The 23803-nt window shown below is 39.8% G+C and overlaps 1 long non-coding RNA gene across 1 annotated transcript; it reads left to right on the plus strand.

Moving 5' to 3' along the window:
* The first annotated feature begins 594 nt into the window (after nucleotides 1-594).
* On the plus strand, nucleotides 595-23698 carry LOC139636579 (uncharacterized). Its single transcript, XR_011694429.1, has 5 exons — nucleotides 595-712; nucleotides 832-913; nucleotides 4781-4928; nucleotides 18395-18452; nucleotides 22512-23698. It is a non-coding gene; the product is annotated as an uncharacterized lncRNA (long non-coding RNA).
* The last annotated feature ends 105 nt before the right edge of the window (nucleotides 23699-23803 follow it).

A 23803-nucleotide genomic window follows, 5' to 3' on the forward strand; every position in this document is an offset into this window, starting at 1 on the left:
ATTTTCACTTTTATGTGTTCCTCCTACAGAGAAAATAGGCCTGATCTCTCCCTTTGTGGTTGCTCCAACTGCTCACTTCCACCACCCACACAACACATTTTCCCAGGCAACAATGTTCCTCCAAAGTTTACACACAATAAATAACGATATGCCCAAAGCAGTTAGCAGTGGCCCCGCTCTCCGTTTCCTGGCTGGAGTTGAAATGAAATGGTAATTTTGACTTGAGGAGGATTTCAAAGGGATGGCCTCTACTTTTCATCTTGGTGCATACCACGAGCTCGCCGACACATTCACGCTGGGATTTGAAAAAAGAAAGAAGGAGAGAGAGAGAGAAAAAAAGCAGAATTTTAAGTTTTTCTATGAACTTCCTTCTCTCTTTTTTCTGCCATCTCCCCACAGAAAAAGAGCTGTAACGTTGCTGAGATCTCTGCCCCAGATGGACAGCATTTATATAAACAACCACCCCCGGTTCAGGGAACATTTGATTGATGTGTCATTGTCCAAAGATTGTTTCCAGGCATTTGAATAGATAATTCAGAGCATTTGATGTAGACATTTTCTCTTCAAGGGGCAAAAAGGTCATTTGTGGGGGTAGAGCAGGGGTGTCCTATCTCCCATGCTATTTTTACGCTGAAGGCTCCAACAAGCTTGCCTGCTTTTCACAGGGGAGATTGACTGACACTTGAATCGTCCTTCTGATCAAGATTACAAGGTGGTTTCCAAAACTCCATCTGAGATCTGCCTGCTAGCTCTGTTATGCAAAATACATTTGTCTCAAGCTTGAAGGCCGTAACACTGTGTGGATGTGTCTTGTGCCTATTTGTTTTCTAGGTCAGTCTGCAGGCTGACAGTGAGATTGGAGCAAGATGCAGCAGAGGGACTGGTCCAGGAACTCCATTATCTCGCCGATAAGGTAAGAGAAATGGAATCAAAACACACAAAACAAGATCTGTTGCACATCAGCACCACTGGCTCCTGTCCTCTGATGTATATAAAATCTAACTCCACAGCCTCCCACTTTGTTCACTTATCTTATTTCCGACATCACAGCCTCACTTGCGCTGACCCAGCAGCCACAGTGACATCGAGGGTACGCGTTCCTTGAGCCATTCGATCGCATTCTGTTGTCAGTCAGCCATGAGAGAAGTGTGTAGGTGACAAAAGCAGGGTGTGAAAAAAAAAACCAAAAAAACACAGTGGCGTCTTCATTATCTCCTCGATCTGCTGCCTGTGAACGGGGCTAGGGTTAATTGCTGTTGATTAAACGTCAGTACGCCTGGCTGAGTAAGCTTGCATGTCTTACTGAGCGGGCCACAGAGGGAAGGAGGGGGGTCTGTGAGGTCATTCACAGACTCACAGTGATATGAAATCAGAGTCAAGTGTTCCCCTTCAGTGGGTTTAGTAGAAGCTGAGGTAACAGGTACACGTGTTTTATCTGTCTGTGTTTGATTACTGTAGCCCTGTGTGCTTGTTGTTCTGGGGAGCAAATGAGGAGCTGTGCTCACAACTGAGATTAAAAAAATATTATGTCACGAAGAAAAGGAAGTAACTTTGGTGACCATATTGAATTCTCTTGTATGATGAAGCTCAGTTAATCATTTATTACTGTATCTGTAGCTTTTTATGTTTGGCATTGTTGGTCTGTTGGTCCACCACTTAGGTCCACACTGAAATATCTCAGGTATTATTGGATGGATCACTGTGACATTTTATAGAGACATTCATGGTGCCCAGAGGATGAATCCCGTTGACTACTTTTCATTTAACACCATCAAAAGGTCAAAGTTTTTTGTTGTCCTGTCAAATGGCTACAACAGTCAGGGGTGGGCAGTAACAAAATACATTTATTTGAGTACTGTACTTACTTTTTTGAGTGTCTGTACTTTACTTGAGTATATATTTTTGGAAACAAATGACTTTTACTCCACTACACTTAAAAGCAAAAAAACATTGCAGCAAGTAGCATGAAGTATTCATTACTTTTAAGCAGAGCTTTCAGTCAGCGGAATACATTTTCTTTTATTTTGAAAATGTTATAGACCATACACTATGTTTGTCACTAGAAAAAAAACAATCACAGTCATGTTGTTCTAGCTGCATTTTGACCAGCTCAGTTTGAACCTGGCAGAGGCCTAACAGTGGTTACATTAAATAAAGATGGGGCAGAAAATTCTTCACCAGATTACAGTTGGCCTTATCTTAAGTCCATGTTTACTATGAAAAACGTCATCACCGCCAATAAAAAAAGAAATATGACAAATAACAATAGCTGTCTTTTGTTGATACAATTTTGTTTTTGGGACAATTTTCTACAGTCCTTGTATCATATTCTATCACTTTTTATTCTACAGCTTCAACAGTCAGTTAGTAGGTTGTTTCAGGGTCATTAAGTTGTGTAAATGTGGTACAATACAACAATGCGTTTACATAAAAAATGTACTTTTAAATACTTAAGTATTTTAAAAGTAAGTACTCTAGTAAAGATGTGGCTGAAAAACCTTCACTTGTATTCAAGTAATATTTGAGCTGGGTATCTATACTTTGAATCAAATAATGAAGTTTTATACTTTGTCTATCTCTGACAACATTATGGCACAAAATATTGTGCAAACAATTATAGTCCCCAGTGGATTGATCATAATGACTTTGGTGAACCAATGACTTTTCATCTACTGCCAACACAAAGCTGACATTTGTGGTTTTAAATGAAATGTCTGAACAACTATTGGATGGATTACCGTGACATTTGCTGAAACATTTGTGTTTCCCTCAGGATGAATTGTAATAACTTTGGAGATTCCCTGACCTTTATAGCATCAGCAAGTCAAGTTTTTAATTTGTCCAAATACCTGCAAACCTATGACATCTCTATCAGCCTCAGCTGTATTTTGTGTTTAGTGCTAATTAGCTAATGTTAGCATGCTAACATGCTGAGATGTTAAACATGGTCAATTTTACTCGTTTAAAAAGTAACTAACTACAGAATAACTACACCTACTTTCTTGAGTTGGTAAATGATATACAATCACTTTATTAGACTATTTATTTTTACTGGTCCAAATTTATAGTGATTATTTCAGCAGAGAAAATCCACTAATCTTGTCCATTTGAACCTAAAAGCATTTGTGACGAATCCATGATCAGGATAAGTGTTAAATAGTTGTGTTATGAGTTTGTGTAAATCCAACTTTGCCCATCCTAGAAACAAGACATCTTAAGTGACTTTATGCACTGTAGTTCAGACGTCCACACTAACTCACGGAGCCAGAAGATGCTACTCCTGTGAAGCGTAAACCACCATCATCATGACTGTTGTTGGTATATCGCCAAAACGATGTCTGTCTCCATTTGTGTGTAATACAGAAACAAGCCCCCAGGTCAACACTGGGTTATATTTATCTCTAATGTGTGATTTTTATCGCTGTGTTGCTCTTGTAGCCAAAATAATTACAAAAATAGAGGTGGTTTAGGCAGAGGCAGGAGTGACAGGCAGACAAAGGAGGGCAGGACATTGCAACCTTCACGCCGCTCACAGAGTGAGAGCTAGCTTTGTTTAAATTTCCTAGATCAAAGGGTGCAATGCAAATTCCTGCAGCTTCCACACCACCATTTGATGTTTTGGGGAGCCAAATTATTGTGGTGATTACAGTAGCTGTACACAAGCGGAGGAGCGGGCCAAACAACGGTGCTTGTTGTGACTCTCAATTAGTGGTGTGACATCTCAACACCCGGTGTCTAAGAGGCATTCCACAATACGAGAGGCTGTTTGGGCTGATAAAATGATTTGGCTTGGTGGGGCCCTTTCATCTGCACCGACGTTGGGGTATTTGCGGCTTCTGGGCATTCTATCTGCACATCCTCACACCTCCCCTTTATTGTGACAATAGTGCCACTGTGTTCAGCGTTTCAAAGGGGCTACAGGCCTACTGCACTGTGAGCAACTTCAGCTCAGTTGATTGTCATGACTTTGATGCCTCTTTAAGGTTTACATGCTAATTCATGTTCTATATTCGAGTTATTTTACTAAAAATATATTTACAGTGTTTATACAGTTAATTATTTAAATATTTATGTTTACACAATTATTATATTTCCAATTCCAACTATTTATATGTGCATCTTTAAAAACAGTGACAATAACCTCCTGAATCTATCGCTGTAGTTTTCCTCCTATTTACCTCAGTCTAAGTCCTTCTTGCTTCTGATTGGTTAGTTTAGCAACATGTGACTTACAGACAGGAAGGGTTATGGTTTTGATGTAAAGTAAAGTCAACTGCTGCTTAAAAAGTTAATATGTCTCCATCCTGCTGTTTCTTTTACCAAGAATGATCCAAACCACCACAAATGGAACCCTGACGTTACACTTCTATGCCATGAAATTAAAAAGGCTACACTAAAAATACAAGCCTGCAGGGACGCTTTAAAGTAAAAACACAAAATCATACACATCATTTTATCAGCATTTGGTCCTGTGTTTCTTGTCCCTCAGCAGCTTTCCTTAGAACAGGTATATGTATCACGCCATTAGCAGACTCATGTTGTCTGAATATTCAAACATGCAGCCACCTCTGAAGCTAACGACTCCAGCCTTGTTTTGTTGTTTGTGTGTTATTGAAAGCCGCAGTGAGTTGAGAGGATAACTTTGCCTGTGGGAAGGACAGAGCACCAGAGGATCAGGTTCAGCTGTATTTCTGATAACACTTTGCATTCTGCAGGCACCAATGACAGCTCTGATGCCTTGCGTTTGATTGTCTCTTTCATGTTTTCCTCCTGCCTTCAGTATACGCAGCCACGCCAGGGTGGAGGTGAACCGATGACGAGCGGACTACCGCAGTGGAGGGAGATTGAGATGTGATGTGTTTCTGCCAAGGTGATGGACAGAGGCACTGGAAGGATGTCGGTTTTCATGCTCTCTCTTATATGGAACAGTGAGTTGGAAAAGGTTGTAGTGGTAAAAAATACAATTAACATCACGACATGAATGTTAAACTGCGAACAACAGAGTGATGCTGTTATGTCGTAGAAAAGAGTTGGCTCGCTATGAGGCCAGTTTTAAACCATCAGCCTATTAGAGGAGGCCTGTTTCTTGTTTTGATGATGTTTCAGAAATCAGGTTACTGCTTTCCTGGAATCATCAGATTACTTAAAGGATTAGTCTGATGAATGACTATATTTTTGTTATTGTCAACAAATCCCTTAGAAACATTTGAATGCACAGCATGTAACTTGTGCAGCTAGGACTCTCTCAATCAAAACAATAACAAAAGATGGCGTTTGGTGTTGTTGTGATGTAGCATGGGATCATGGGAGTTGTCTTCACCACCATTGCCCTCAGGAGGTTTTTACCAGGAGCTGTCACCTCCTCTCCAAAACAGACCAGGTGATTATAACCATTAAAAACACTGAATGTCAGTGTTTCAGCAACGCTTTACGACGGACACAGGACGTCAGGGAGCTGTGACTGCTAACCTTTGTTTGGATTGTTCCTCTGATAACTTATGATCCAGATGCTCAGGAGATTTTTAGAAGCAGCTGAATTAGTTGTCCTCCTCATAAGAAAGGGACTGGGGATTAAAACTGGTAGAAACCCCAAATAAAGCAGTTTCATGTTAAAAATCAATGATTCACTAACACAGTTCAGTGGACACAGTGCGTCTCAGAGGGGCTGAGAGCGGAGACTGCAAACCTTTGTTTACATTGTTTCCCTTAAACTTTAGATCCAGACAACTAAAATCTTTCATCCGGTTAAAATATATAGTTGAAAATGACCAAGGTGTAACAAGCGTATCTTAAAAATGTGGCTTAAAACTGAATAAAAAGTCACTTTTGATGCTTTTGGCAACACTGATGCAGGAGCACTTGAGATATGATGAGAACAATTAATAGAAACATTTGTGATAATGTACGTACAAACATAAAAGATAGGTCTAGTTGTTTTTAGACATTTTAATGTGGTAAAAGTTACATTATAACTTTAAATGAGCCACATTATTGAACTGGCTCCTTCCTTACCCTGTGCACACTGCACTTTATTTTGAGTCAGTCTGAAATACACTGTTTAGGTGTCTTAAATTCTCACTAGCACCAAATCTGCAGATGAAACTAGTCCCCTACAAACGCTGTATTCACTCCTGTTTGAGTAATGTTTGCTAAAAGCTTCAGTGACTGTGACGAGACATGATGATGCTCAGAGACAGGATAAAATTCATCATCACAGTTTTGTGGGCTCTTTGAGGTCAGCACGTCACACTCTCTGAGGCCTGCAAAAGCAAGTTTAAAAAACCTGCAGTGTCCTTTTCCTATAGCCTTATTCCTCTCTGTGCAGGGCTTTGTGCTGACTGGGAAACAGCTATTCACTGCTGTGCGAAAGAGGCCCCTGAAAGGCTCCTCCTCACTAAGAGAAACATATAACAGTATTAGATCTAGTTTAATTACACAGGGGCTTGCAGATGGGCCCCTCTTTTCTCTCGGCAGTGAAAATGCTTAGCGTTTGTTGTCGGTTCAAGGCTCTCTAAAGGATGTGCTGGCATGTGTAGGGTTCTGGCAGAGAGGAAACTTGCGGTGGGGGGGGGTGGGGTGGAGGGGGCTGAACTGTTATTGTTTGAAAAGCATGTAAGCGGCCTTCACAACACCGCATCCACGGAAATGAAGCAAAGACAGAGAGAGAGAGGAAGAGAAAGAGGCAGAGAGAGAGAGAGAGAGCAAGAAAGAAAAAAAAAATCTTGCACAGCTTTGACTGACGACTTAACAGGCGAAACCGAATTTGTCTTTTGCCGGGAGATGTCAGATGCCTTGCCAGTGAGAGAGAGAGAGAGAGAGAGAGAGAGATGGAAAGAGGGAGAGAGAGCAAAAGCACACCACAGAATCTCTCCTGCGTCTTTTTCTCCTCCGGTTTAAGACGGCTCGGTGAATGCAACAACATCAAAGGCCTAGCACTCAGAATGTACATTGTTGTTCCAGTAACCACATGAAACAGAAAGGGAGAGATGGAGAGAGGCTGGGAGAGATGGAGCAAGTTTTTTTTTTTCTTTCTTTCCTTGTACATAAATAGGGAGCTATGGAGGGAATCGGTTTAGGAACGGTAGAAGATTAACTCTTTTATCTCTTCATTTCAAACGTCCTCCATATCCACATCCTCCACATGCTAACCACTGTCAGGATCTTTATGCCTGACCAACGCCGCTACAAAGCAGAGGTGTCTCTCGTATTAGGACACGTATAACTCCTCCACAAACAGAGCTGATGAGAGGAGAAATAGAGCCGAGGAGGAGGTTTACACAGCTTCAGTCCTGACTCATTGTCATTAAGAAAGCCCTCTGTAATCGCAGCTAAACTTAGAAAGGAACAAGCTCATATTTTTGCCACAGAAATTCCACATGTGTATAAAAGAGGAACATAATGAAACAGTCCCAAACTTGTGCCTCAATGTAACCAACAGGCTTTATTCCTGCCTGCCCTTATCTTTACACAGAGACCACCCAGGAGCAACAAGTCAGTTCTCACCTTTAGTCTGAGTGTGTGTGTGTGTGTGAGCTTTGTACTTTATAAGTGTACGCCTGTGTCTGTCTTGTGTGTGTGTGTGTGTGTGTGTGCATGTGTGTGTATGTGTGTGCGTCTGTGAATGAATGTGCTTTCTGTGTATGTGTGTGCCTCTACCTCCCACCATCTGGGCCCTGTTTGGAGAGATTTTCTGTAAAAATCACAGTCACGCCGTGGCAGGATTACCACTGTGAAAAGCAGCACCTGGAAGAAACTCAGTGCTCCTGCTCCTTTCCCTCAGATGCTCAAAGAAGTTTCTGGCTTCCCAGCTTGAGGCGCAGGATTTGTTTTTGACCTACATGGGCGTCCTAGGCCTCATGTTCCCTTCCAAAAAAGCAAAAAAAAAAGCAAAGAACACATCTCAAATTCACACTAGGCTACATCCAGGAAGGTTACAGTATCACCACATTACAGTAGATAAACAAGTGCATGCGTGTGTGTGCGTGTGGGGAGGTACACCAGAAACAGTGTTTAAACCATATATATCATATTTATTTATTTATTTTTTTAAATTTTTTTAATGGCAGTCCAAGACACGAAAGGCTGATTATGCACACTGAGATATAAGACTGTGAATGAAAGAGTACAATAATCCCAGATGGAGGTTGAGCTGAAGCATCTCCACTGAAGATTTCCCATTAGAAATAATCTTAGTCCAGGATTAGCCACAATTAAAACTGTTTTGATGTTCCCACACATACACACAAGTAGTGTTTCCATAGTTGGGAAAGCTTATACAGCTGAAGCAACTGTATAAAAATAAGATGAAAGATTGAAGACTTACATAGCAGACATCCCGCATCTTTGCTTTTATTTGTCTGCAGCATCATAAACATTGAAAATGTTAAATGGTTTCAGTCTCTTTTAACAGATTTAACAAACTGAGAAATGTCATATATAGATAAATGATATAAATGGTAGTCCCATGCTTGGTTTTTATGCATCAATCTCTCACGCATTTAACATCATACTCTTTCATTTTTTTTGTCATGTCTTTCCTTTTTTTATTTGTTGGTTATTAGACTTTCTGACAGAGGAAATCCTCCAGTCAGCTCCACTCATCGACTGGATCACACCGTACTCTGTCTTATCATCTTATCTTTACCTTATATACAGAAACTGTACTGAAAACTGACTCAATACACTGTTGCCCCCTCAACTCTGATCTGGCCCCCTTACTGGCAGGACAACATCATCTGTCAGTGCCTTCCAAAACCAAGGAAAAATAAACCTGTTTTCAAATTTAACACCACTGTGGTTACGGTTTGGTTGGGATTAGGCACAAAAACGACTTGGTTAGGGAATGATTGTGGTCATGGTTAAAAGAAACCAAAGTTGACTGTTGGTAGGAAACAGGAAGCAAAATAGTGATCTCCCATGTTAAAGTCCAGTGTATTGTTTACCCATTCGACCAACGCCAACTTCCTCCTCTGCAGACTTTGTGACTCTGTAACAACATCACATTACTTCCTTTTTTTACTCCTGATGGTCATCATTCCTACAACCACTTCATTCGTTTTTTCATTTGAACGTAAACATATGTTTTTGGGGTATATTTGCTGAACAACTGATGTCAGATGTATATGTATACATGCCAGATGTAGAGAGCCATTGTTTTACAAGATCTTTCTCCAGTTAAATGTATCAGAAAGGACAAAATAATTCATTGAAAAACTCTGGCCCCAGTCTTAAAGGTGAAAATACCTAGCTGGTGCACAAATATAAAAGTGGTTACTGTTCTGGGCAATAGTTTGCGTTCCGATCCACTAGCAGATACAATCTGAAAAAGCAGTAACATCTTTTCCTCTTGACTGGGTAAATAACTGGGTTTCATTTTTGCTCTCTGTACAAAAACGGATAAGTTGTGGTGTTATGTGTGTGTGAGTGTGTGGGGGGTTATGTATTGGAATTGTTCCCGCTTCCATCATTATGCTAAGCTAAGCTAACATGTCTCCTGGTTTAAGTTATACTTGATGAAGAGACATGAAAGTGGTATCAAAAACATATATACACATATTTTCCAAAATGCCAAACCAGTCCTCTAAGGAACTGTTTCTCTCAGGTTCGTATGTTATGATGCCTGCCAACAAAACTTAAATGTCATTGTCAGTATCCACTGCAAACCACATTTTGAACTTGTACTAACACAGTGGTTGACTTAAGATAAAAATAAACCCCCACCCATCTTACTCCCTCTTGCATTATTGTAACATTATAACATTAGAAGAATGAAAGTAGTGTCTGTAATGACTAAAACAACACATTATGAAAGAGAAAGTGGGTATGGAGTGGGCTGGAGGGACTGTGGTGTAGGATGAATAGGTAGGAGGATGTGTTTTAGACTGCTTCTTCCAGACAGGTATAGACTGCAGAAACACTGTTTGTTATGGTTGTAATATTGACAGTGTTCTTGTTAGTGTGTCGCTTGTTCTCTTTTTCTATTTGCGAATCAGCAGACAGAATAAAAAGATTGTTTCACATTCTTGAGGGTGTCTACAATACTGCAGAAACCTTGTCCACTAAATGTTGCTACTGATGGAAAGTAGTAGAAACACTGGACTTAGCTGATATTTGATTTAAGCAGGAGCACAGGTAAATATAAACCCAGTAAACAGACGTGGGGAGTCAGACATGAAAAAAAAGTGTCAGCCTGACAGTGGATCATCCCAGTGTAATGCGTCTGTGGACACAACTGATGGAATAAAGTCCCAATATAAAGCTCGTCCAAGTCTTTTTCATCTAGTTTAACTGTTTCCTATTCACTTAGTCTAAAAAGTACATCTAAAGTCAAGGGTTCGAACCTGCCAGCCGGCCGGGGCCTTTCTGTGAGGAGTTAGTATGTTCTCCTCGTGAATGTGAGCGTGAATGGTTGTTTGTTTCTGTCAGCCCTGTGATAGACTGGCAACCTGTCCAGGGTGCACCACACCCTCACCCAATCTCAGCTGGGATTGACTCCAGCCCCCCCGGACCCTAAAAGGATGGCTAATGAATGAATGAATGAACCTCTGATAATATGTCTTGATTCTTTTCCCCTCCTCTCTCTCTGTGGTCATGGAAACCATGACATATTAACAGCTAATTGTCTCTAGCCTCAAAGTGAAATAACCTCTGATGACATCGGTATGACATCATCAAATTCCGTTCTGTAAAATCAGTGGAATGTCCCATTAAGTAAAAGAACAAAGTAGCTACTTTAACCTAATGTTACACTGTTTTTTTTTAACTCACCAGACCAATGCTAGATGTGATTGTTCCCATGGAGTTTTAACAGGTGTTTGAGATACAACACAACAAGGCCAAATGATTCTTGTCCTCACTGAGAAAATTTCTCTTCAGGTGAGCAGTTTACACATGTTCTCCTCTAAAAATGGAAAACCAACATCATTTGTATTCAGTTAAAATCAAATGTAGCAGAATAAGAACACACTTTTGTAAAAATTTCCCTCAAGTCAAAGCAACATGACTGACTTTTAAACTCTCAGAATTGTAATAATACAGTAAATTACCACTAGGGGGCCTGAATCTGATGCAAGGCCCCTAACAGCTGATTTAAAATGCTTTTAGTGGTCCTCAAGAGTATCTGGCATTTTCACACTGCTCTGTTTGTGGTTGAAATCTACATAACTATGAAAATAAACTCTCAGAATCATGATTTATTTGTATTATATGAGACAAAGTGGAAAGAGGAAAAATACATTTTGAACCCATCCTGCCTCATAGTGAATATAAATAATGGTTATAATAGATCATGTTTTAGGCCTGATGATTTATCAGTAAATGAAAGTGTTTAAATATTTTGTATTAATTATTATGCTAAGTTGCTCTTAGATAGAATATTAGTGAAGTGACTATTATAACACCTGGAAAAACTGTGAACTGCTTTTCTCTGCAGTGAGAGTTGAATAGGGTGACAAAACTGTTGTCGTGTTTTCAGGATTGTGCACTGAGTGAAGTTTACAATCCACATGATTGTTTTATCAGATGGCATCACCACTGCAGCGGCTCAACAGCTCATCTTTTGTCTCTGGATCTCCCTCATTCCTTCTGTTTCTGTGCATGACTGTGTATATTTTGCTTATCTAGAGGGCATATTGCTTTCAGCTGTACCATGGGCACACACAGACACACACACCCTCCCTTCATGTCCCCAGCCTCGTGTCACTGTTACCATCTGCCCTCACTCTTGACCCGTCAACCCTCTGCTCGGTGTCTGGCAGTGTCAGGGTCTGATGCTGGTGACATCACCCATCACAATGAGTCCACTGCCACCTCCGGCTCTACTGTCCATTGTCCGCCTGACAGTGAGCGACCTTGTTCTAGAGGAGGCCAGTGCTGGCATGGCACGCTCCCTCTGTAAATGATGAAAGAGAGCGAGAGAGTTGTGCTGAAAGCGCAGGCCTTGTTTGGCCGACCGCGCTGGACGCTGAGCTGATCGGAAGGCGCCTTTCTCCCCTGACAGCAACTTCTGTGATCTGTGGAGATAAAACAGTAGAAAGAATGCGTTTGATGTCTAGATTTGAATAAATACCCTGATGCTAATCGTTTTACAGTGTTAATCACATTTGGTGATAACACAGCTCCTTGTGTGTGTGTGTGTGTGTGTGTGTGTGTGTGTGTGTGCATGAGCACGTGAGCACATCTATTCTGTATGAGTAAATATGAGTCAGAGATTCTATACATGAGCGAGATTGTTAGTACGTGAGGATTTATTGCTCTAATATTAAGTTTTGAAGAACATTTGTGGCCCTGACATTCAAGGAAAAGAAAGCTGAGTCTCCTCACTCTCCTCTACAGGCTTTAAAAATTTTATGACACTCCCATGTTTGTTTTGTCTTAATGATGTGGGTCTGTTTTGGTTAACAGAAAGGCACATGATTAAATCTTCAAATGTAGCAGCTTAACAGCATGCAATTAAGACCCTCCATATAGAGTGGAGCCCAGAAATACTTTGATAATTCCACATTTAAGACATGGAACATGACAAGTCCAGAGTGGCATGTTTCTGCCATTATTCACTGTCTTGGTTGTCTTAACCTGTTGTTTTTGACACATATGAGACATACATGGGGATGAACAGATCAGTGGAGATGGTGTGCGTTTCCTGGAATTCCACAGGGATCCACATCTGGAATGGATTTTTTCTTTACTGCATTATGAAAGCTCCGGCTTCTGAGCTGAAAGCTGAAATGAACAGCAGCTCTGATGTTGTGGTTTTACCCAAACACTGCATGTCAGGTAGTCTGGAGAGCAGCCTCAAGGTGGTAAACTTGTATGCATCTGGCTACGAGATTACCGAGCCTCTAAACAAGTCTGATAAACTATATAAAGGAATATTTTTAGCCTCAGTGGAGTATTTTGTAAAGCAGATGTCCTGTCTGTCTCCCACAATCTGTTTTATTAGATATTAATATATTTATTCTGATGGGCCTGTTTGATCATCCATCATACCTTTACTTCCTGGGACAGTTCAGGGTCTTTCGTGATGTAAATTTAACATCCTATGGCCCGTGTCCTTTGAAGGGTGGAAGAAATTCAGAGAGACCAAGATGGAGAATTTTCTCAGGAATTCACCATAGGTGTCACAGAGACAAAAAGCTTGCCCCCCTCTCTTGTCAAAAAAAGAAGAATCTTTCTTGCTGCCACACCATATGGAGAATTGTCCCAATTTCTCTTCCTTTATATCAAATGCAACGTGTTTCAACTCAAAGCTTTTGTAGCATATACCACATGCGATTTGGGCTCTTGTGTGGCGACGCAAACTTTGCGACTTTTTGATATCTCGGTGAGTGCTGTCTGACAAGTTTCTGTCACTCACACTTTTTCCCTTTTCTCTCTCCACCAGCAAGCATATTTTCTACCCCATCGATTGATTAGCATACATCAAGCCCCTGTCGTCATGGCAAAACTTCATTTGAATCTTCAGTTCTTTCCCCGTGTCTTTCAACCAGCAGCTGTCAGCCACATCAACACTAGACGCGCTCTGTGCCAGACAAAGTTAAATTGAAGCACACTCTAACACTATATATAGATAAAATGTCACTTCTTTCAAGAGACAAGGCACCTTCGAAGTCGTCAATACAGAGCGCTTTATCACTGGCAAAATAACTTTGAAACTGGAAAAGAGAGTAAAGATGAAACGATTATTCTCTCTTCCCACTTTGTGCTTGAAAGAGGGAAAAAGCAAGATTATTCTAAAGTGGGTAGAAGCATTTAAGGGGCTTGCTTTTTGATCTGCCTGTCCGTCAACGAAAACGAAGAGCACCTCCTGATGCTTCTGATCGTTAGGTGTCCTCAAAGTGTCTCAAAGTCTCTTTGTTATCGCTGAGTGCGTCGATTAAAGGGAGGAATATCATTTATTCATTTTCCGTTGAGCGAAAGAAAGAAAGAATTCAAGAGCTTAGCATTCATTTTCGTCAAACTCTCGAGGTGTGGTGATGAAGTCAGCTTTCTTTTGAGAGACGAGTAGAGTTTAGGTAAAAAGATGTGGAGTGAAAGTTTTTGCTCGGCAAATTTTGAAAGGCCTCACTGATCTTTGAGATAAAATAAACGGTGTTCAGACTTTATTAAACTTTTCTTTCAACGGCACGTTTGCAGGACGGCAGTTCTGAGAAGAATTCTGTCTAACAAGGTGTTACTGATGGTTGTCACTAATACATAAACATATGCACATCACAACACACACATACACGCAATCTCTCTCTTTCTATTACATCTGTCTACATTGGACTCCTGCGTGCACACACACACAGACACAGACACACACACACATACACACAAACATACTCAGACACATTTAGACTGAGGATATATAGAAAGCTTAAGTATATATTTATTGGGATATGTCACATTAATTTTAGGGATGTGGGCACACAAAGCACGCCAGAATCAACACACTCTGTATGTGTCTGGTTTCTCTTTTCACCAGAGGACAATGCCATATTCATCTTCGCTCCATTTTCCAAATGCGGTATCTGATTCTTTAACATGCCTCTCAGTCTGGAAGTCCCTTCCATTCCTACTGTTTCAGGCTTTTTTTCTATTCTTTTTTCAAATACTCAATCCTGTTGCGAGGTGCCTCTTAGAAGTTGAAAAGTTCTTTTCAAGCCCGAAGTTTTTGCCGTCTTCACTTTTCAACTGGCAAGATGAATATCGGTGGGACAAAGCATAGAAAGGAAAAGCTTTTGACAAGACTTCTGAAGGCCCAGGAGCTCGTCCTGTCTCTCCCTTTTGCAGTTTTCCCGTAACTGGCTTTCTCGTGTGGCTGCTAAAAAGACACCGTATCAAATGCAAACTGAGAAGTCACAGTCTTTCAAGATCAGTGGGGCCCTTGTGGAGATGCTGCTCTGCTTAGGTTTTTCACAACTTTTGAAAAATGAGAAATTGGTACATTCTCTCTTGTGTTATCAGAGCTGCTGACAGTAAGTTCATGTTCTGTATATGCAGAAAGACGATGCCATGAATACATGACCCGGAGCAAGGTTGAGTTTTAAGGTGCAACTTGTCAGACTTTATCTTAAAGAGTATTGTGATTCATATGTCACGTCTTTTATCAGAAACAATATATTGCTGTCACAAAAATGGTGCTTACATTTAAATGTTACGCAGACCTGTCTCATTCATAAAAATATGAAACATGTGAAACACTGAAGGCAGTTAAACAACATTAAAGCCCAAACAGTTTATTTTTGTCTCATATAGGCGTGAGTTGCTCTTTGTAGCTTGTGCCGTCTGGACAATCTGTGTTGGATATTTGAAGTCTAAACAGTCAGTGTACTGTTTTCACCAAGGTTGGGGGGCCAGTGGTTTAACACTTTCAAGAACCACTTTGTGGGGTGGCCTCAAGAAAGCCTGAAATAGCTGAAACTAGACCTCAGTGCAAATAATCACCCTGGGCCTCTGTAAACCATCATGTTTATGCATTGTAAATTGTGAAAAGGAATGCTTTAACATTGTGTGGCATATGTATTTCAAGGCTTTGAACGTTGGATGGTATCCGAATTTCACCCACACAACCACAGGCTTTTGCTCTTGCCTTTTGACTGAAATATCATTCAGATTCCAAAGAGACTAAAAAAAAGCAACCTTTTTTGAGGTTGCCTAAGGAATGTGTCTGAAACCATTCCCAAGCTGTTTCCATGCATTTAGATATCACTGCTGCAGGGTCACAAACCTTCCACCAACTTCTCACTATTCTAAGTTTTACTTTGGTGACCATGCGTTTTTGAAATTACACAACAGGCTTTGAAAGGTTTGCCTGAGTGTTGGCTTCAAAAATGTTCTAAATCCATAGAAGACATATTATAATCCTTCAGTCCTCCACTAAAACTGGACATACAAGGTAACGGCAGAACTCTTAAACACACAGTGGGATATATTTAGATGTTGCGTCAACTTCTCCTCTCCCTTTGAAGGAGTTTATAAGAAGGTTTTTGGCAGGGTTGCAGTTGCCACACCGGTTATCTCTTTCCTACACTGTAATTCACTTCATTTGTAACACACCTCTTCCTTTGATCTGTGGTTTCGAAACCTTGTCTCACAACCCGTTTACCCACTGATTCCTAGAAAAGACCAGGAGCAGATTGGGTGATGTTGAGTGAGTTACACCCACTCTTAGCATCCTCAACAGGTTATATTACTTACAGCATGTCACAGACATTAACAAACAGACACATATGTGTCAAAGAGTTGTTGGTTTCATCTTTGTAACATCTCTCCCCAGGCACACTGCATTCAACCAGGTTCAAGTTCAGCTCAGTAATGTCTTCATGTTGAAACATTTAAATATGGGTGGTTATCAGTTCAGATTTTAGGGTAATATTTGATACAGTTTATTAAATTAAAGTCAAGCAAAAATGTGAATTATTCTCACTGCTTCTGTGTATTTTTTTCTCCATTTTTCAAAAGATGATAAACACTTTTTGGGACATATACAGTATGTGGAAACAGGATTTAAGCTTGTGGGCATTTCTCATGCCAGCAGTTGACTGCTGTGGGCCAGCATTACTGGTTCGGAAGATGCACTGTCCACTCCGCATGGTGTTCTACTAACAGGAGCAGGTCATAGCCTATGAACACCAATACAAGACATTTCCCCCTTTTGTTTAACAAGCCCACATACCATTGGTTATATACCATTTTATACCAGTAGGACATCTGTGCTTTAACAACATTCAACATTTGGGCGACCCCATTGTGTTATAAGTATATATTATAATCAGAAAGTGGAAGCTAGTTAACCTAGCTTGCTAATGTTAACACTGATTCCTACCAGATTGATGTTGTCATCAGCAGCTCCCAAACACTTAATGTCATGTTTGTTCACTGTTATACAAACAAGTGTTGACTGTCTTTCTTTCCTCGGTCCGGTTGGAGTGATGATGGCCAGTGACCCATGCATTAATGTAATAGCCTATATGTAAAGTGATTATTGAATGTCTATATATGAAATATATGTACATATAAAATAAAAGCACATACAACATATATGAAAATTATATATGAAACCTATTATTGGAAACTGGAATAATTTCAGATATTGACATATATGTGTAGCCCATACAAATATGTATGTTTATGTATTTGTCCTTATATTGTAGACATATATTACATAAATATATATCCATCCCAAAGCCTGTCAGTATATGTTGATATTATATATAGTGGGCTCCAAAAGTCTTTCCCAGCATGGGAAGATAGACATGTTTAAACTTTTATAAGAATTTAATTAAAAATTAATTAAATAATTTAATTTAAAAAAAAGAATTTTGATATGTATGTTGTTTTAATAAACTTACATATATAAATTAAATATAAATTGTTAACATACATGTTTGCAACGTCATATATGATAAAAATCATACTTATATATATCATATATATATACATGTACAAATTTTACTATGGATATTTCATATATGTTATAAAGTTATATCTTCATATATTGATATATGTGATAATAATATAACCCACTTATAGGTGATATATATGGCAACATCACTCTTGATACAGGAACATATATGTCATATATTACGTTTTTTATGTATGTGGACAGATGACAGATCAGCTAACAACTCTGTGTGAAACCAGCCTATGTGCTCCCAGAGTTACAAATGAATGGTCATCTATTACGGTGGCACCATGGAAAGCACTGCTCTTGATCATCTTTGTCTCTACTTGATGAGGAAATCATTGTGTTTCAAAAGCAGAAATCGATCTTCTCAGAACAAGGGACAGTGCGAACAAGGCTCACTGACAAAAACTGTCATGGCAGGGTTGACAGGCGTGCAAAGATCTTAAAACTCTGCAGTCATGTTTCGCGGCAGCCTTGATCTCAACATTTGCATGCACGCGCGCGCACACACACCCACACCCACACCCACACACACACATCTGTACTGTCCCACATATGCACATGTTTGCGCTCACACACACCAAGGTAAAATCCACCCTCCTTTGTGAAGCAGAGAGGTGATTTATATCAGGCAGAAAAGCAAGTAGGGTGACATTTTGAAAATACGGAGGAAACAAGCTAAGTTATGTCTTGGTAAAGCCTGAGCAAGAATGTGCAAAGATTTTGAACTCTCATCTCATTTGAGTAGCTGCTGAACTCGGGTTGCACAACCTCGTGCATTCCTGTTCATTTGACAACATGCAGCCAGTATTTTCATCTGTGCCATATCACAGATGATCCCACAGCCTCACTGGGTTACACAGCCAACTACAAATGAGCGTCAGTGTGGGAACAACCTGTGTTTGCTTCAGTAAATGATAATGGCTAAAAGTTATAAATCATAAGATTTGTAATTTGATTTTGTTTACATGGAAATAATTTAGCTTTTGTGTTTATTTCTCAAAGGTGTCAGCCCATGTTTTGGAGGAAACATCATGCGAATAGAGCTCATATCAAGAAAAGGGTAAGTTCATGTTTATGCCTCTAATGTGCTTTTCACAAAAGCCAAAAATTGGCTTGTTTCAACTTCTCATGTGAGGATTTAATACTCAAGCCCCCCACATCTCTGTTAGTAAGTCAAATGTCTTTGGGTTTTGGACTGTTGGTCAGATTTAACAAACCATTTGAAGACTCTGAGAAAAGTTCTGAGAAATTATGATGAGTTTGTTTCAATATATTTTGACATTTTATAGAATGAACAATTAATCTGTTAATTGAGTTAATGGAATAATAATTGGCAGATAAATGGATAGCGAAAATAAATCTCCATGTAAAGTAGTTTATATAATCTGGCTAATCTGGCTTTCTATTCCCTGTTTCTAGACATATTTCTTGATTCAGACTTTGCTTAAGATAACTGATAACTGATAATATTAATGAATATAAGATTCATGTTGTAATAAACCACAATTAGCTTTTTAAGTGTAGGATAAACATGGAATTTGGAAAGAGATATTGTGCAGGGACCCTGATTAAATGGGTGCAACACACACAGGCACACCATTAGTCCCCAGAGCTCCAGCTGCCCGGGGCTCAAAAGTCACGTTGTCCCAGTGTGATTGAAGGTCCAGCTGGTAGACCAGCCCTTTTGATCCCTTTCTCTTTTATGAGAAAGACAAACAGCTCCTCGTCGTCACCCACAGTGGAGTGATTGATACACATGCATTGTGATTGCGGTTAGGCAAACACGTGCATGCACACATTTACATGATGATGACAGACACACATGCTCAGATACACACACAGAGACTGGCATTTTCTTAATGGATGTCCTCTTTCCCACTGTAATTGCTCTGTTAATGAACCTGCTTGAACCTCTGAATGAAACCGAGAAGATGAGAACAAAGGGTGGAGAGACATACAGTTAAAACCAAGCAGTGTGTGAACATGGCTGCAAAGTTTCATTTTGGCAACTGCTTTATCCTAATATATACATTATAATAGGTAATAATAGGAGTACTGGTCATGGTAAGTGGCTTTATAATTGATTTAAACTGTTTCTACTTTATTCATTTGCATTTGCTAGTTTTCTCTTTAAGAAACAAATCCCACCATAATACTATATTGACTATGGTTGTCATAATATTTGATGGTTTAGTTGATGTTTGGGAGCTGCAAACCAGATAGCCAAGTCTTTTATTTGTAATTACACCGAGAGATGGAAACCTAAACATGCTAATAAGTGTTACTGCCTTGCAATGTCACAGTCAAGAACCAGGAAATGTTGCATATCAATGCAGAATAACCCTGGCCACAGTCCATCAAATGTTTGTCTTGCTCAGTGAATATGACAAAGTTAAAGCTCATCACTTAGACAGCCAGGGCTCTCTTTTATCCAGCTTTGGAAAGTTGTGCATATCCTTCATGTTCACATTTCTAGTCCAAAAGCCCAAAAATACAGTTTTCTTTCTTTTAGCTGGAAGAGCTGTGGCATGATTATAGAAATCCTCAGTTGCTTCCATTCAGCGTGCTGCACATCTGCCTTCAAGTTTTGTCATGGTTGTTGCGTCTGACTGGTGACAAGCAGCTCTTGTTGTGACTGTTACACTTCCTAGTTATTATTCATTTTGTATGTTACTGACATGTTTTGCCCTGAAAAACTGGGCTTTGTAATGTATTTTAATGTTAAGGAATTTCCTTGTATGAGAGCAATAAACCATTGTTAACACAAGCATGCATCAATCTTAACAACTCATATTGTCTATTCCTCCTAGAGTATCGCTTATGTTTTATTGTTTTAGCATCTTGCCTTTACTACAAAGTGAGAGAGAGAGACAGTAAAGTTATGGTGATGACTAGAACCCAGGCCACCATGATAAGGACTCAATTTGAATGGTATGCACTCCACCAGGTGAGCTGCTGGGGTGCTCCTATAGTTTGTCTGTTAATGAGTCCAAAAATGTTGTTTTCCTAAAGCAAGTGAGTAACTTAACAACAGCTTGAGATTATTAAAACTTATTTCATGTTAATTCATGTTAGTTCAGGTCTTGTCCCATGCCTATTTATTTAGAAATTGTCTAATAGAACCAAAACTGCATTGACATGCAGAGATACGTACATAAATATTTTAAGGGCAGTGTCTCTTAAACAAAGCCCCCAAAATTTGGTACTTACTTATTTTAAAATAGACCCTTTGATAACATTACTCAACTGTTAGAAAGCCATTCTGCCAGAACTTGTCCAATGAAACGGCAAGTGTGAATAGCCACAGTGGCTATCCACCTGGGTGCAAATAGCATCTGCCAAAAAAAAACCTATTGGAGATAAAGTGTGCAGCAGCTGGTTCCTGGGTGTTTCAGTCATTCTGATGTTTCTCTTTAGAGGGCACTGTCACTGTAATCAGTGTACATCCTTTAAGTCAACACTTCATTTATAAAATTATGAATATTATGTGCAGAGGGATAAGACATTTATCACAATCTAACAGTCAAGTCAATACACTGAAAAATTTGTATTGGTTGAAAATGAAGCATATCTGTTATAAGTGTTACTAACAATAATTACAGCAATAAATATTATTTATTCTTGGGTCCAGAGGGACACTATGAGCCAAAAAAGGGGAAGCAGCAAGAACCATTTTAACCACTTTTACTGCATTATCAAACTTTTTCCTCACTTTAAGACAAATCAGCCTTGAGGGCTAAATAAGTTGTTAAGATTATTTTAAGCACACTGCTACAAGTGAAACATTTATATGTATCTGGAGCAGTCGATCTTCATATAAACACAGTTTTAGTTTAATATAACTGTTTATCTTATTGGGACTGAAGAACTCCACTGAATGCATAACCACAACAATCATGCTGTGATTTGCTAGCTAATCCAAAATGAATGTTTGAAGTGGGGTTTTCCAGTGATTGTCTTTTTTAAGTTGTTCACTGCACCTTTGTCCCCCTTTGACAAACTTAGGGAACAATAGAGGGACAACAGGGAGGCAATAATAGAGAGGAGGGGAGGAAGGGAATGTGCAGGCAGATCTATACTTCCTGGGTTCTGTAGCCCCAGAGGCCATTTTCAGGGCCCCCTTACACAGGATCCATCCAGACATGGAATTTGCATGAAACTGACTGTGATGGGATCTCCCTGCAGCTAAAGTGCTGGGACACAACTTGTATTCATATTCACAACTGGGCACTGCACAGCACATGAGAAAGAGCTTCCGCTCAGAAATGGGTGTCATCTTTCTCATTTTTGCACCACAGGGCGTCAGGATGTCTGGGTTTGTTTTTAGATGGCTAGTTTGTAATGATAATCTATGACAAGTGTGACAACAAAGAAGAGATTCACACATATACCTAATGTGCTGTAAATGGTTATTTCACAATGGAAATATAGAGAAAGTGGGAGCACAAGAAGGAGGATGAGAGGATAGACAGGATGAGGGACACATGCAGACAGAAACAGACTACAAATAAAGATGGAAAAAGATAAAGAGTTTGAAATCCACTAAGGCATACAGACAGAGAAACAACGTAAAATCGACAGAGATATGGGAGAGAGGAGAAGGACATATGAAGTAAAAAGGACGGAGATAGGAACAAAAAGATGAAATGAATGAATCCAGATACTGTGAGTGCTAGAGGTTACCACCCCCTCCCTCTCTTTCTTTTACGGTAATCCCTCCAGTAGCAGTGAGCTGTTAGGCTCCTCCATAAATCAGCGTTTGTATGAAATACCAGCGGGAGCCAAAGGTCAAAGGAGAAAATTAGCAGCTGTCTTTTCCTCTCCTTTCATGTTAGCCGCAGGGCTAATCGCCAAGTGCGCCATCAGCCTCATTTCCACTTTAAAACAAACTCCCCGACAAGCTGGGGAGGAGCTGTTTGCCCACTCTTACATTTTATGGCACCGGATTTTATTCTGAGAGGGAGGATTGGGGTGGGGGGGGGGGGTGATGGGGGGGGGGTTGGGGACTTGCTTTCTCTCACCATTCTCTTTCTGCACTCCTTCCTTCCATCATCTTAAGGTGGTGGAGGGCAAACAGTGGAGCATGCTCCTCTCACACTGCTTTGTTGACACATTTCAGCAGCACTCGAGGAGCAGTGATGATTGGCGGCCTTTCCCTGCTCAACTCCAAGGTGGTGCTACTCGTTAATACAAGGCCTGATGAACTATGTTGACCTTTTCACTCCCACAGTCTTTGTTATTCTCCTGCCCTACTGTTCAGGACTCCCCAGTAGTTGAAATACTTGCATGTTTCGAGGAATCATTTGGCTGAATGGTCTTGTAGTGTTTCTAAATGTACTGGACAGTGACAATGGATTTAGTTTTCAATTGGAACTGAAAACTATTTTCTGATTGCAGTTTTTCTCTTTCCTTCCCCTGTTCTGTCATTTTTGGATTTTTTTTTAGTTTTTGTTTCTTTACAGGTGGTGGACAAAATAATGGAAATAGATATATACGGTAGTTCAATTCAGTCCCTTACCTTCACAAATACAGAACCTAAGACAGGGAGTCTCTAATTAAGGTAGTGTCACATCATGTTTTATATTTAAAATTTATCCTCACTCTGCCTCAATAAAGGACGTGAGGTTGCGTCTCTGATGTGGGTAATAAATAAATCTTGACCTGAGTGATTTGAGTGAATTGTAAAGATCACCCTAACCCTAATGAAACAGGAAACACTAGCTTGAGTTTGTCTGTTGTTCGGGCTTCAACAGAAGTGAACAGGAAAGGGCGCTCAGCTCTGTAGTTATTTGCTTAGTGCTTAATTCCAGGAGTGTTGTGTTTTTATTCATAATTTTCCCTATTCAAGTCCCCAAAACTTAGAATTGTTACATCACTGACTACAATGATCAGCTTTTCTTCATTTCTGTTTAAACACAGTTAGTGTTGAGTAAATAAAACAGCAATGTGCCTCTGTTTAACAAGTGCTATGGGTCTGTCGCCCTGTTGTCACTGCATTCACTTCTTTCGACTTTCAAATCTTTGAGTAATTGTGTGTTGCATGTTGCAAGTTTTTTCAGCTTCAGTTCACAATAAGTCCTGTCACATCTCCAGTGTTTGAGTCCATATGTGTGAACTGGAACTTTCCATACCTTTCCATACCAAAGTGTGTTAGACTCGATGATTAAACTTTACGTTGCAGTATTTTTGTATTTAAGTTGTGTTACCATATCAATATGTACTGTGTGGTGGGGACAACACTTTTCAGACTCAGAATCCAAATCGAAGGCACAAACTTCAGAGTCAAAAACAGATAACTAAACTAGCTAAATCGCCACTGCTGACATTGGCTTAGCAAAATTATTGGCTTCATAAATGTAGTGTTGTATGGCTGTGTACTTGTTAACAACTGATTCTACAGGTGTTTCCATT

Source organism: Trachinotus anak, unplaced genomic scaffold, assembly GCF_046630095.1.
Source record: "Trachinotus anak isolate AG129_WGS33_773 ecotype Australia unplaced genomic scaffold, CSIRO_AGI_Tana_v1 ptg000019l, whole genome shotgun sequence".
Lineage (NCBI taxonomy): Eukaryota > Metazoa > Chordata > Actinopteri > Carangiformes > Carangidae > Trachinotus > Trachinotus anak.